The sequence below is a fragment of the Alligator mississippiensis genome, chromosome 3 (assembly GCF_030867095.1).
Source record: "Alligator mississippiensis isolate rAllMis1 chromosome 3, rAllMis1, whole genome shotgun sequence".
In the NCBI taxonomy this organism is placed as follows: Eukaryota; Metazoa; Chordata; order Crocodylia; family Alligatoridae; genus Alligator; species Alligator mississippiensis.
In genome coordinates this window covers 24,718,742-24,729,736 of record NC_081826.1, presented here as the reverse complement: position 1 = coordinate 24,729,736, position 10,995 = coordinate 24,718,742, and the positions used below count along the sequence as shown (strand labels likewise).

At 41.4% G+C, this 10,995-nt stretch overlaps 1 long non-coding RNA gene across 1 annotated transcript; it reads right to left on the bottom strand.

Moving 5' to 3' along the window:
• Positions 1-2,048: 2,048 nt before the first annotated feature.
• Positions 2,049-5,236, bottom strand: LOC132249061 (uncharacterized). The gene is made up of 3 exons (XR_009460447.1): positions 5,117-5,236; positions 4,714-4,792; positions 2,049-2,859 (listed from the first exon to the last, which is right to left on the bottom strand). It is a non-coding gene; the product is annotated as an uncharacterized LOC132249061 (long non-coding RNA).
• Positions 5,237-10,995: the final 5,759 nt, after the last annotated feature.

Genomic DNA, 10,995 nt, shown 5'->3' with positions numbered 1-10,995 from the left:
ATCAGACTGAATTCTCTGGATGCAACTGACATCAGGCCAAATTCTGATATCATTTACACTGGTAAAAATCCAGAATAATTTTATTTAATTAAATTGTTGTTCCCAGTTGTTCCTCAGGGTAACTAAAATTGGAATTTTGCCTTCTGTGTGTTTTTTAAAAGCATTGATGCTTTAATTCTGCTTCCCTTTTAATTATACTAGTTAATGTTAAGGTAAAATGCCACCCCTAAGACTATTCTGTCCCAACCACACAAAATAAATACAGTGTTTTTCTCCATTAACTGTGGTTTAGCCGGATTTGATCAGTCTTCTATGAATCCTGATTGTTCCTTCCCACTGCTTCATTTTTAAAAATGAAGTTCAAATAGCAAACCTATGTCAAACATGAGGGGTCCCTAAGAAGTTTTTTTAAAGTAAGGTTTTGGATCAACACAAAATATATATTTGAGTGAAAAGAACTGAGAAGAAAAGAAATGAGGGAAAAAATACCAACGCATAACTTGCTGTCTCTTGGAGAAAAAGCCAAGGGGCAAAGCTGCGAGGAAGGAAGACTGCAAAATCGCTGTTGGGAATTTCCTTTCAGACTCTTTCCTAGAGATAGGGTTTGGGTGGTGATTAGATGCCAGGGCACAATCTGTGCTATGCCAGCTTCTACAGGGTTCTTTAATCTAACTAAGGCCTAATAAGAACCAATAGCTGGAAGTTGAAGCCAGAGACATTCAAATAAGAAGTATGATACAAAATGCAACAGGGTGTACAGGGATGAATCCAGGGAGGGGTACACTGGTGTACTTGCACTCTTCTTTTAATCCCTGTTCCACCCAAAGTTTAAAATCAACTGTCTGGCAGCATTTCTAGCCAGGCAGTGCAGAGGGGAGTCACTTGACTTCATGGCTCATTGTAATCTACCCAGCCCCTTCTAAACTCTTCATCCACAGGTATTAATGACCCTCTTCTTTTCAATGGACTTGATGTTCTACCAATTGAACTCCACAACAGCCTTTGGCCCCTAGCGTATTAGTAAAGCTTCTAGTTTATTTTTAACTGGAGAAAAATCTACGTTGTTTTATATGTGAGGATACACCTCACCATGTGCACCACTCTGTTCAAATTTTTAGATCTACCCATGAAGGTGTGTGTAATTAACCATTGAAACTAACTGCTGGGAAGTGGTTGAAATATTCAAACCTCTTAAAACATTCAAATCACTTCTGTTTGCCTTTCTAAGAGGGATCCCACATGAGTTATTGGGCTCAGTGCAGGTTGAACTGGATGAAATTCTAGGGCCTGTGTTATACATGAGATATGAGAAGATAATCTAATGGTCCTTCTTGCTTCGAAATTTGTGAGTCTATATTGAAATTATGATTCTGTACCTCATTTCACTTCTTTATGCAAAAAAAAGAGTTTTGTGACAAAACTTACAAAGTTCAAACACAGGCCCATATTTTGCCATTCATGTAAATGTTGGGCAGGTCTACACAAGATGTTTACTGCAGTGTTGACTAATTAGCTACACAGGAACTATCTGGGTGTCTACATGTGCAACCCTATTAGGCTGGAGAAAACTAATTTACTTGGCACCAGGATAGTGCTGGTATATACAAAGGTGTTTGATACAATACTTGGCTGATACAATACAAAGATGGCTGATACTTGTAAATACAAGTACTATCCTGTTGTGAAGTAAAAAACTCCGCAGTAGTGCACACGTTAGACACTGAAGGAGCTAGCTGGGGCACAAGGGTGCTTCCATGAAGGGGCTCCCTGCTGGCTAGCCCTTCGCTGAAGCACCTTTGTGCCCTAGCTAGCTCTTCCACAGCACATTTTGCTGCGGAGAGCAGCCTTGGACTGGCAGGTTGACCTCCCCATACCCTCTGCCAGCCAGGCCTGCTCTGCTCTGGCTCAACATGCTGCTATCCTGGGTGAATATGCACATGTGTGCCCAGCACCATAAACTCCAGAGCAATGTGTGCTGGAGTTTATTGCTGCACATTAATAGGCATGTGTACATGCATCCATTAAGTAGTACTATGCTCCTTGATCTGAACCAATAAGACTACTCAAGTGATATAAATCAGTATATCTTACTTGAAATCAATAGAACTAAGCTGCTTTATATCAAGTGAGGATTGGTCACACAGATTTGAAATCAATAGAGCTACTTGTGGAGTAAGATTACCATTTAACATAGTGTGGCAGAATCTGGCCTTCAGCTAGCAAGACTATTAGGAGATTTTAAGGAGATATAGCATGCTTGCTTTCTGTACTAGAGTGCTGTGCTTCTCATTAGTTTCTGGTCTTCTATGCTGACTGCTGATTGAAACTCAGACAAATAAATTTTAGGGGAGGAAATAATTTCTCATTTGCAAAGTGAAAAGGCTGAAACCTGCCAGACAACAGAGACGTTAGGTTGGCAGAAACAAGTAGTAGTTTTTCAAATACAAATCACCCTTAATCTTTATTTCTTTAATTCTTTTACAGCCATATTGACATTTTCTCATTAAATATGTCTGACTAGCCACTCTGGATGTTTTTAAAGGAAAACAGATTCACAGAAAATCATTCTTTTGATGATGATGATGATGATGAAGTGAGTGTCACCACACTCATGTGTCAGAGGCATGAGGGCCAGAAAGTCAGCAACCAGCAGAATGGTCAATGTCAATAAGACCTCAGGCACCCAAAGGAGGGTTGAAAGGGCATTCATATATGATGTGGGTGGCCATCTGAGATTGAGCACCACGGCTGCAGCCAGCATTGTTGGAGAGCTCCAAGAGTGCATGCTCGCCTTAAACCGTCCAACGCCTGTTCTGAGATGTTTAAGAGCAGTCCAGGTCCTGTGGGGCAGCTGCCACCCTGAGGGCCAGAAGTTGGTGTTAGGGATTAAGTTCTTTAGCTGCAGTTCTTGTGCAGCATATTCCCTGCTCCGCTGTGGGTGGTCCATGCTGTGGGTGACATGCCACCTGGAGATTCGATGAACTTATTGGCCCGAGTGGAGAATGGGTTCTGAGACTTTAGGTGGTAATTGGTTTTCTGGCTTCTGGCTACTAGGCTGGAGTGCAGAGAATGGTTTGGATCTTGGGCTTTGAGACCTAGGGCCAGGGTTCCAGCTTGTCTCCAATGTTAGGGGGTGGAATGCCTCAGAGGACTGGTAAGCAGTCAATTGGAGTCAGCATCTAGTGATTGTACTCATGACACTGTTAAGGCTGGAATCCACAAGCTTAGTGTGCATGCTTCAGCCCCATACTGGTGTACAGTACTGAGCAGGAACATATGTAAGTGGCAAAGCAGAGGTGAGAAATGCCTGGAAACTTTCACCCTAGGTGGTACCAACAAGGCAATGGATTGAGAGCTCCTCTGCTAACCTTAACCCTCCTCCTTAACCATATCCTGGACCCCTTCTAGATGCTGCCACTAGGTAAGGATCTGGTCCAACTTGACTCCTAGATAAGCGATCGTGTGACAATGTTCAAGTCTCTGACTTGAACCAATTATGAATTTTATGTCTTTCTTCGCTTTGTTGTTATTTAGGTGGAAGGCTGTTGCAACTGCTTTAGCAAGGTGGAGCTACAGATGTCACTTATGGAAGTAGTCATCAAGGATATTCATGTCTGATGTCAAAGTGGATTCAGTGGCTTCCCATTACTTGTTTGATTTAGTGAGAGCCAAGTCATTGGCATAGCCATACTTCTTGGACTGGGTGCCAGGCAGGTTGACGATGTACATGTTGACAAGCAACAGATAAAGTACTGAGCCTTGTAGGATGTCATTCTTGAGACATCTAGAGCAGCTTTCCTGTCCATCAGTGGTCCTGAGAGTGAAATTGCAGTTGTGAAGCATAAACACAATAAAACTGATGATTATTTTGTCAGATCAAGCTCCTTCAAATAATACCTGACAAAATGCTCATCAGCTTTATTATGCTTATGCTTCAGAACTGCAATTTCACTCTCAAGACTACTGATGGACAGGAAAGCCACTCCAAAGTCTCAAGAATGAGTGTCATATGCAGCAGTAAGATGGTTGATGAGCTCTGTAATGAATTCTTTTGATGAATGATTGTCACTACAATGTTCACCATAGGATTGCAAATGTTAAATACAAACAGCTCTTGTTTTTTTAAAAAAGGCTATTCACTAGTGTACCTAACCTAAAGATTACTGTCTAGCATCTGCAAAAGGAAAAGATCTATATGCATTGCTGATTATTATTTATTTATATTGAGGTAGCATACAAAGGCCCAAATAAAAGATTTGGCATGCATGCATGTGCATAGTCCTTGTCCCTAGCAGCTAAAGTTTTAAATGTTGCACTATTCAAGATGTACTTTGTCAGACCTCCCTGAAGGAAAAAAATCCTATAGTTCCTGTTAATCTTCCTGTTTCTTTGAGAATCAATTTGTACATTGTTCATTAATATTCAAGATGAATTGCTGGTAAGTGTTAAGTAAGGAATTGGAACAATTACAGAACTGCAAATAATCACTAACCAATGCATGTGTTGACCTGGTGAATGATTATTCATATTGAAAGCAATTACATGACCGTGGACATACATTTTCTGTCTGACAGCAAGTATAGAAAGCTTGCTCATTATGGACTAATTTGTTCTCAACTTCTAACAGAGAAACTTGGGGTAATCCAATTCACTTCAGCAGCAATATACCCAAACCAAAACTCCTCAACTTAATAATTGTTCAAATGCACTTACCAGTTCTTTTTTGAGTAAAGCCAAAGCATTCTCAGTGTTTAAAATCTGTCTACTTTGTCCATCTTCTGCTTGGTAATATCTGCAGGAAGAAAATACTGTAAATTGGTTATTAAAAGTAGCAGATCTGGAAGAAAACTCTTTAAATTGTGTTAGAACAAACTCCATTTTTTTAACATTTATATTCAGCTGAGAAGGGTACATCTTTTTCAAGGTTAACTTAGATTTGCACAGTGATTTGGATGGAGTAGAATGCAAATCTCCAGAAGCCTGCAAAAAAAAAAAAAAGAAAGCAAACACGGAGGCTAAGTACAGTCAAAAAAGCCTGAGGCTGAATCTATTCAGTCTTTGCAGGTTAATCTAAGCTGCAAAGACTAAACTGGGAAATAACTAGACACGCATTTACCTTTGATTCAGGAAATGCAGCCACATGCCTGCATTTGCTCATGCTAGAAGCTGGGGGGTGCTAGATCATGGCTGTCTGGCACTTCCTCTTCTGCTGCCCCCAAGGTCTCTGGGATTTACATAGAAGCAGGACTCTGCAGGGTTGCTTATCACTTCCTCTTCCTGCTTCCACATGTCTCTGGGATTTGCAGTCCACAGTAGCAACCAAAAGTAATTTCAAGTAAGTAGCAGGGCAAGACAGCTCTGTACTTGGGAAAAGAGGGGTTTAACCCCCCCCCCCCCACACACACACACACAGCTCCCTGGCCCCAGACTGCAGCCAGGGTTTGCCTAGGGGGCACAGTCCTTGGCTCTCTCTACGCCCCCATCCCCTCCCCACTTTTCTGCAGGAGCAGACACCCCAGCCCAGCCCAGGACTGGATAGTATTCTGGGGTGCTGTGGGACTGTGATTTAACTTGACCCAAGAAGGGGTCTGGGACAGAAGCTTCATAAACTGGTTTGACCCAAATGAGTTAAGTCTGATACTACATTCAACCAGGTTTATCTTAAACCAGTTTCAGCCATTTTAAAATAGTTTATGTGCACTGAACTTCTGTTCTATTACAGGTTTAAACCAGATTCTGATCACTTAAACCAGTTTGTGTGTAACTTCTGTCCCTAGCCTGATAAAGTAGAGTAGCCAATAGGAAACTAAACCATAGTTTGTAACCTTGGTTTTCCCTCTTCTCTACTTCTGTGATGTGCTCACCGGTGCAGTATTGGGGAGGATCACTGGGCAGACATTGCCTTTGTTCACTAATACTGAACCCACTCTGCTGCCATTGGAAACAAGGGACTTAAAACTGGTTTCAGAGAGAGAGAGCTGGTGTTACAATATATTTGCTATACAAATATATGTTGCACAGTTTTCTCTGTTGGTTGTTATCGATGTTAGTGATCCCTCATGGTTGAGGATGATCATTCCCACGGGCCAAGTAAAGGTTTGTAGAGGAGTCTGTTGGTGGCTAAGAAGGCCAATCCTAGAGCTTCAGACTTTCTGGCAGATGCCACAGGTGGTGGTTAAATGGAGAGTTGAACAATGGATTTCTTGGACTTGTTCTCTTTCCTTCCATTTCTGTCATTTTTCTGCCTCCGAGGTGAGGCAGTTTCCCTCAAAGTAAAATGTACCTTTCTTGGCACTGGATTTATGGCCCAGTCCTGATACCTTGTTCCAGGTGGACCCAAATCCTCAGACCAATCATGACTTCTTCTATTTGATAATAGGCAAATTTTATTGATGTACAGGGATAGCAGATAAGATTAATGCAGGCAAAGCAAACAAAATAACCCCCCTGATTTAACTTATCTATCAGTTCCAGGGTTCACAGAGGGAAGGTAAGCCTGGACAGTCAGCCTGTGGCTCTTTCTTGAATGTCAGATGTCAGCAGCCTTGGAGGTTGAGGGTGGAGGCTCAGTCTCCCCCTCCTCCCCATGAGTTGGGCAAGATGGGCTGGTGGTGTGCCCTCTGCCCATGATGGCCTCAAGATTCCCCCACCTTGGGATCCATCCTTTTTTATTCTTTCTCCTCTGATGACTCTTCATTTCCAGGTACCATTGATTGTTTTCCCTGTGGTCATCATACTGTCCACATTCTGTTTTGCCAGCAAATTCCTTTGTTTCCACAAACCCATCACATGCACACATTTTAATTTGGTCATTTACTGGTGTCTTAATTTGAGCATTTCCAGCCTCCTAATTCGGTCATTTCACCAAAACCGGAAATCCCAGGGGCTTTGCAGCTGGTCACTATGACCTGATATTACCTTATCTCTTGTTTTGGGATTTCAGGGAACTGTGTGGCACATGTTTTTTATTTCCCAGCCTGTTTGTCTGCTAGCTTCAGACACAATGGCTGAGAACATGAAACTTTATCACAAACAAACTTTTAGAAACCAATTAACCCTTGCCATTCCCCTGGGCCATTGTTCTAATATAATATCTACTCTACCTACAAGCCAGTTCCTAAGAGCAAATCTCTAAATATCATTTACTAGCTGTCACCTTTTCTCACAAGGTGTTGCCATGTAGTCCTATCCCAGGCTAATTTTCCCAATTTGTGATGTCAATGCTACACTTATTAATGTTCACCTTGAGGTCCCTGAAGTGTTTTCTCTGGCCCCCACATGTCTTTTGTCCTTGGCTGAGTTGGGAGTATAGCAGTTGTTTTGGTAAATATACATCAGTCATGTGCACACAGTGCCCTGTCCACTGTATCTGAAGTTGAATAATCAACACTTCTATGCTGGTGGTGTTAGCATCAGTGAGGACACTGTCACTTGTGTGATGATCTTCCCATTTTATGCCAAAATCTTCCAGAGATAGCACTGATGAAGGTATTACAGGCTCTTCAGGTGGTCCCTGAAGGTCTCCCAAGATTCACACCCATAAAAAAGTTGGGATTACCATAGCCTTATATAATAAGAATTTTATTCAAGTCCTGATGTTGTGATCATTGAACACATGATGATACAGTCTTCTCAAGGCAGAGCTAGCACATCAGATCCTATACTGGATCTCCTCATCTGATGGACTTTTTCAGAGGTTGGTAAACTGGCAAGTATTTTCCTTATGGGAAAGCTGTGGGATGGATTAGACAGTTTCATTAGTCACCATCAATTCTCAGTTCAGGAGCTTTTGTTAGGTCTCCTTCCAGCAGTTTTTGATGGACTCATTGTCTTTGAGGAGTATACTACCATCTTCAGATCTAAGTGGGGTGAATCCACAAGAGCTTAGTCCATACACAGTTTTGATTGCACTGAAGAAACTCCACATGTCATGATTGGCAATGAATTGTTGGATTTCTTTCACCTTCTCTAACCACCATTTGTTCTTAATTTCTTGAATCTTCCTTTGGATTCAGCTTTAAACCACTAAAAAGTTCCCTGCTTCTGGCTGGAAGATGGTTTTGCCAGTCGCAGAAAGCTTTTCTCTTCTGATTAAGAGAGGCTTTGATCTCAGTGTTGTTTTCATCAAACATTCTCTGTGGGTGTATTAGCAAGAAAATAAAGGGAAGATTTCTTAAATATAACAAATTTAATCTCCATGCTAAATTTAGTGATTTATGGTGTTAAGAAACAAAATCCATGTATGTAATGACTCCCAGCACTGTACATGCCTTGCTTCAGCACAATATATAAAAATCCCATAATGCTTCTGGACAATAATGAAATACTACACTATGGGTGCTGTGGTGATGGGAGCAGGAATTTCTTCCCGACTTCAGCCAGCAGTGCTTCCTAAAGTATGGGGATTGATATTGTTTATAATCTTGAATGACATGTGCCTCTGGAGGCTGGGGGGGCATGGTGACCACCCACAGGCAGCAGTGGCAGTGGCAGGGGCATGGCAGCGGGAAGCAGGGACCTCCCACAGGCAGCTGTGGTGACGTTGGTGGTGAGGGTGGGCCAAGTGGGAAAGAAGTAAAGCCAACTGAACCAGCATCTTGAAGATTCCCAAGGTTAGACAGGTAAGATATATGTGGTATTCCTGGTTGTATAGACTGAGTATAGCAAATGCTAGACCATTGCTCTTGCACATTGAGGCATTGGGGATGTAATGAGCCCTGGATTCAATGAACACAGACATGCAATGAATAAGAAGAACTAACAATAAACTTGAATTGTGTTGCAGGCTGCAGATCATCTGGGTCTCTCTTTAGCTAGCTGCTTTCTAACTGGGAAACCATCTCCCTATTCCCAGCTCCCTCAGTCTCTTGTTAGGGAGAACCAGTAAATTATAACTTCTGTAACTACATCTTCCTTCTCAACAATAACCACAAAAATCAGTTAATGAAAAAAATCAAATAACAGCCATGAACAGAGGAGAGATCACTAAGGCTTTCTCTACACATTACAGGTATTGCGCAATTAAATGGTTAATTGTGCAGTTAGCTTGAGACCAGCTACATGTGCAAAGTAGCTATCATGCTGTAAAAAGCTCCAACCAGCTATAGGGTCAGACCTAAAAAATGTGTATTAACTTCATAGCTGCTTGGTGTTGAGCTTTAATTTGCATGTGTAGTAGGGTTTTCCCAGCCACAGGGGTGCACCATGCCCAGTGCTGCTGACTCTGGGAGCATAGGGACCCAGAGTCCTGCAGGTGTGGATGCTAGGTGCCTTGGGGGCACCCCCATGGCTGGGAACCTGTTTCTTGCCAGTGCAGAGGGAGCTTAAGGCATGATGGGATCTAATGTGCAATTTCACAGTCACACCTCCTACCATGCACATGTGACATGGCAGAAGATGCATTTGCATGTATCTTGCATTAGATCCCATCATGCCTACAGGTGCAGAAGGGCCCTAAAACATGTCTTTGAGGGGAGTCTTTTCCACTCACTTTCCTATTCCCTCTTTTCTGAAGCTTCCTTAGCAAGTCTCTAAAAGTTGTTCATGAAGTTTTACTTTCCTCTCAGAGTGGTCAATAATCAGATCTGGTTTCCAATTAATTTTTGGTGAAAAACTTGATTGACTTGAGTCTTTGTACTGGGATCCAACTGACTTGCAATTTTGCCAGCTGTGCTTCTGCCTACAGCACAAAGTTCATTAGTTACAGACCACTGGGGTTGTTTTCCTCTTTCTGCAGGATAGCATTTGCATGTGTCCATAGGTACATTTTTTCCCAGAAGGACATGGTTGTTTCATGGTTAATGGAACACTAGGTTTCTTCCTAAGAAACCTGTCCAGATTTGGGCTGCAATGGCCAAGAGGATCAACACAAGGCATGAATGTTGTATCGCCCTATACTACAAACATACAGTTAACCAGATTCAGTTTCTTTCAAGCTGTTAGACCCAAAATGGTGCCACCTTTAGGTCCCACAAAGAATGAGAGTTTGTATACTGTATTTTTATACTGGATGCTAGCAATGCATCTTTCTTTCACTAGCTTGTTTTTTAATAGCCAGTTCTTTTATGTTCATTGGATTTGCTTTTGGATTCAATTTTAACTTTTTATATTTATGTTCTGGCAAAGTATTAATCTGAGCTACCAGTGTCCAGTTTAAATGAAACTATTGTTTCTGGCACTGCCACTGGCAAAATCCTTTCCCTCCTGTTACCAGCAACTCTTATGACTACAGCAAACGAGATTTGTGAAAAATATTTGTCCATTTCTTCCAGTTTTATATTTGTGTATTTGACAGCTCTTTGTGTGTAGTTAGATCTGCCCTTTGATCAGTCAGCATCCCCTGGCATATGGCATTTTGCATATTTGTAGGGGTGAGAATTATTTTTAAGTGTTTAGAAAGCTTCAAATGTTGCCAAGGGACTCAAACAGAGCTCCTGAAACTTTTAACACCTTTTCAAAACAAGGAAAAGAAACTAAACCCACAAATCTTAGATTCCTTTGTCTAAAAAAGATCTGCAGTCCCTTACATGCTTAATTTTGATTTGTGCTCTAACTTTTAGACACTATTAATAATCCTTAGCTCAATAATTTGTATGTACTGACTAGGGATTTCTTTTATTTTTATTTTAACAAACTGATACCTGCAATTTCCAAATCTAGAGGGGAAGTAAAAGGTAAGAACAATAGGTCCTCAAGCATGATCAAGGTGTTATCTGTGTTGTTTTTCTGGTGTTAATTAATGCTACTATGTTTAGTATAGTTTTCACTGAGACTTTCATTTTTAGGGACATGGGGGCTTGCATAGGAGTAAAGGGTAATTTCAAATGTATTTGAGTAAAGTCAAGCATATATCATTACTGAGGGAAAGAATAATTACTGCCAATGGTAGAAACCCAACACTTTCAAATAACCAGTCATCAAGCTTGATTTAAAAGAAGGTGAATGGCTTGGGGTATCTTGCCACTAGAACTTTCCCTAAGATAATGTGATCCAATG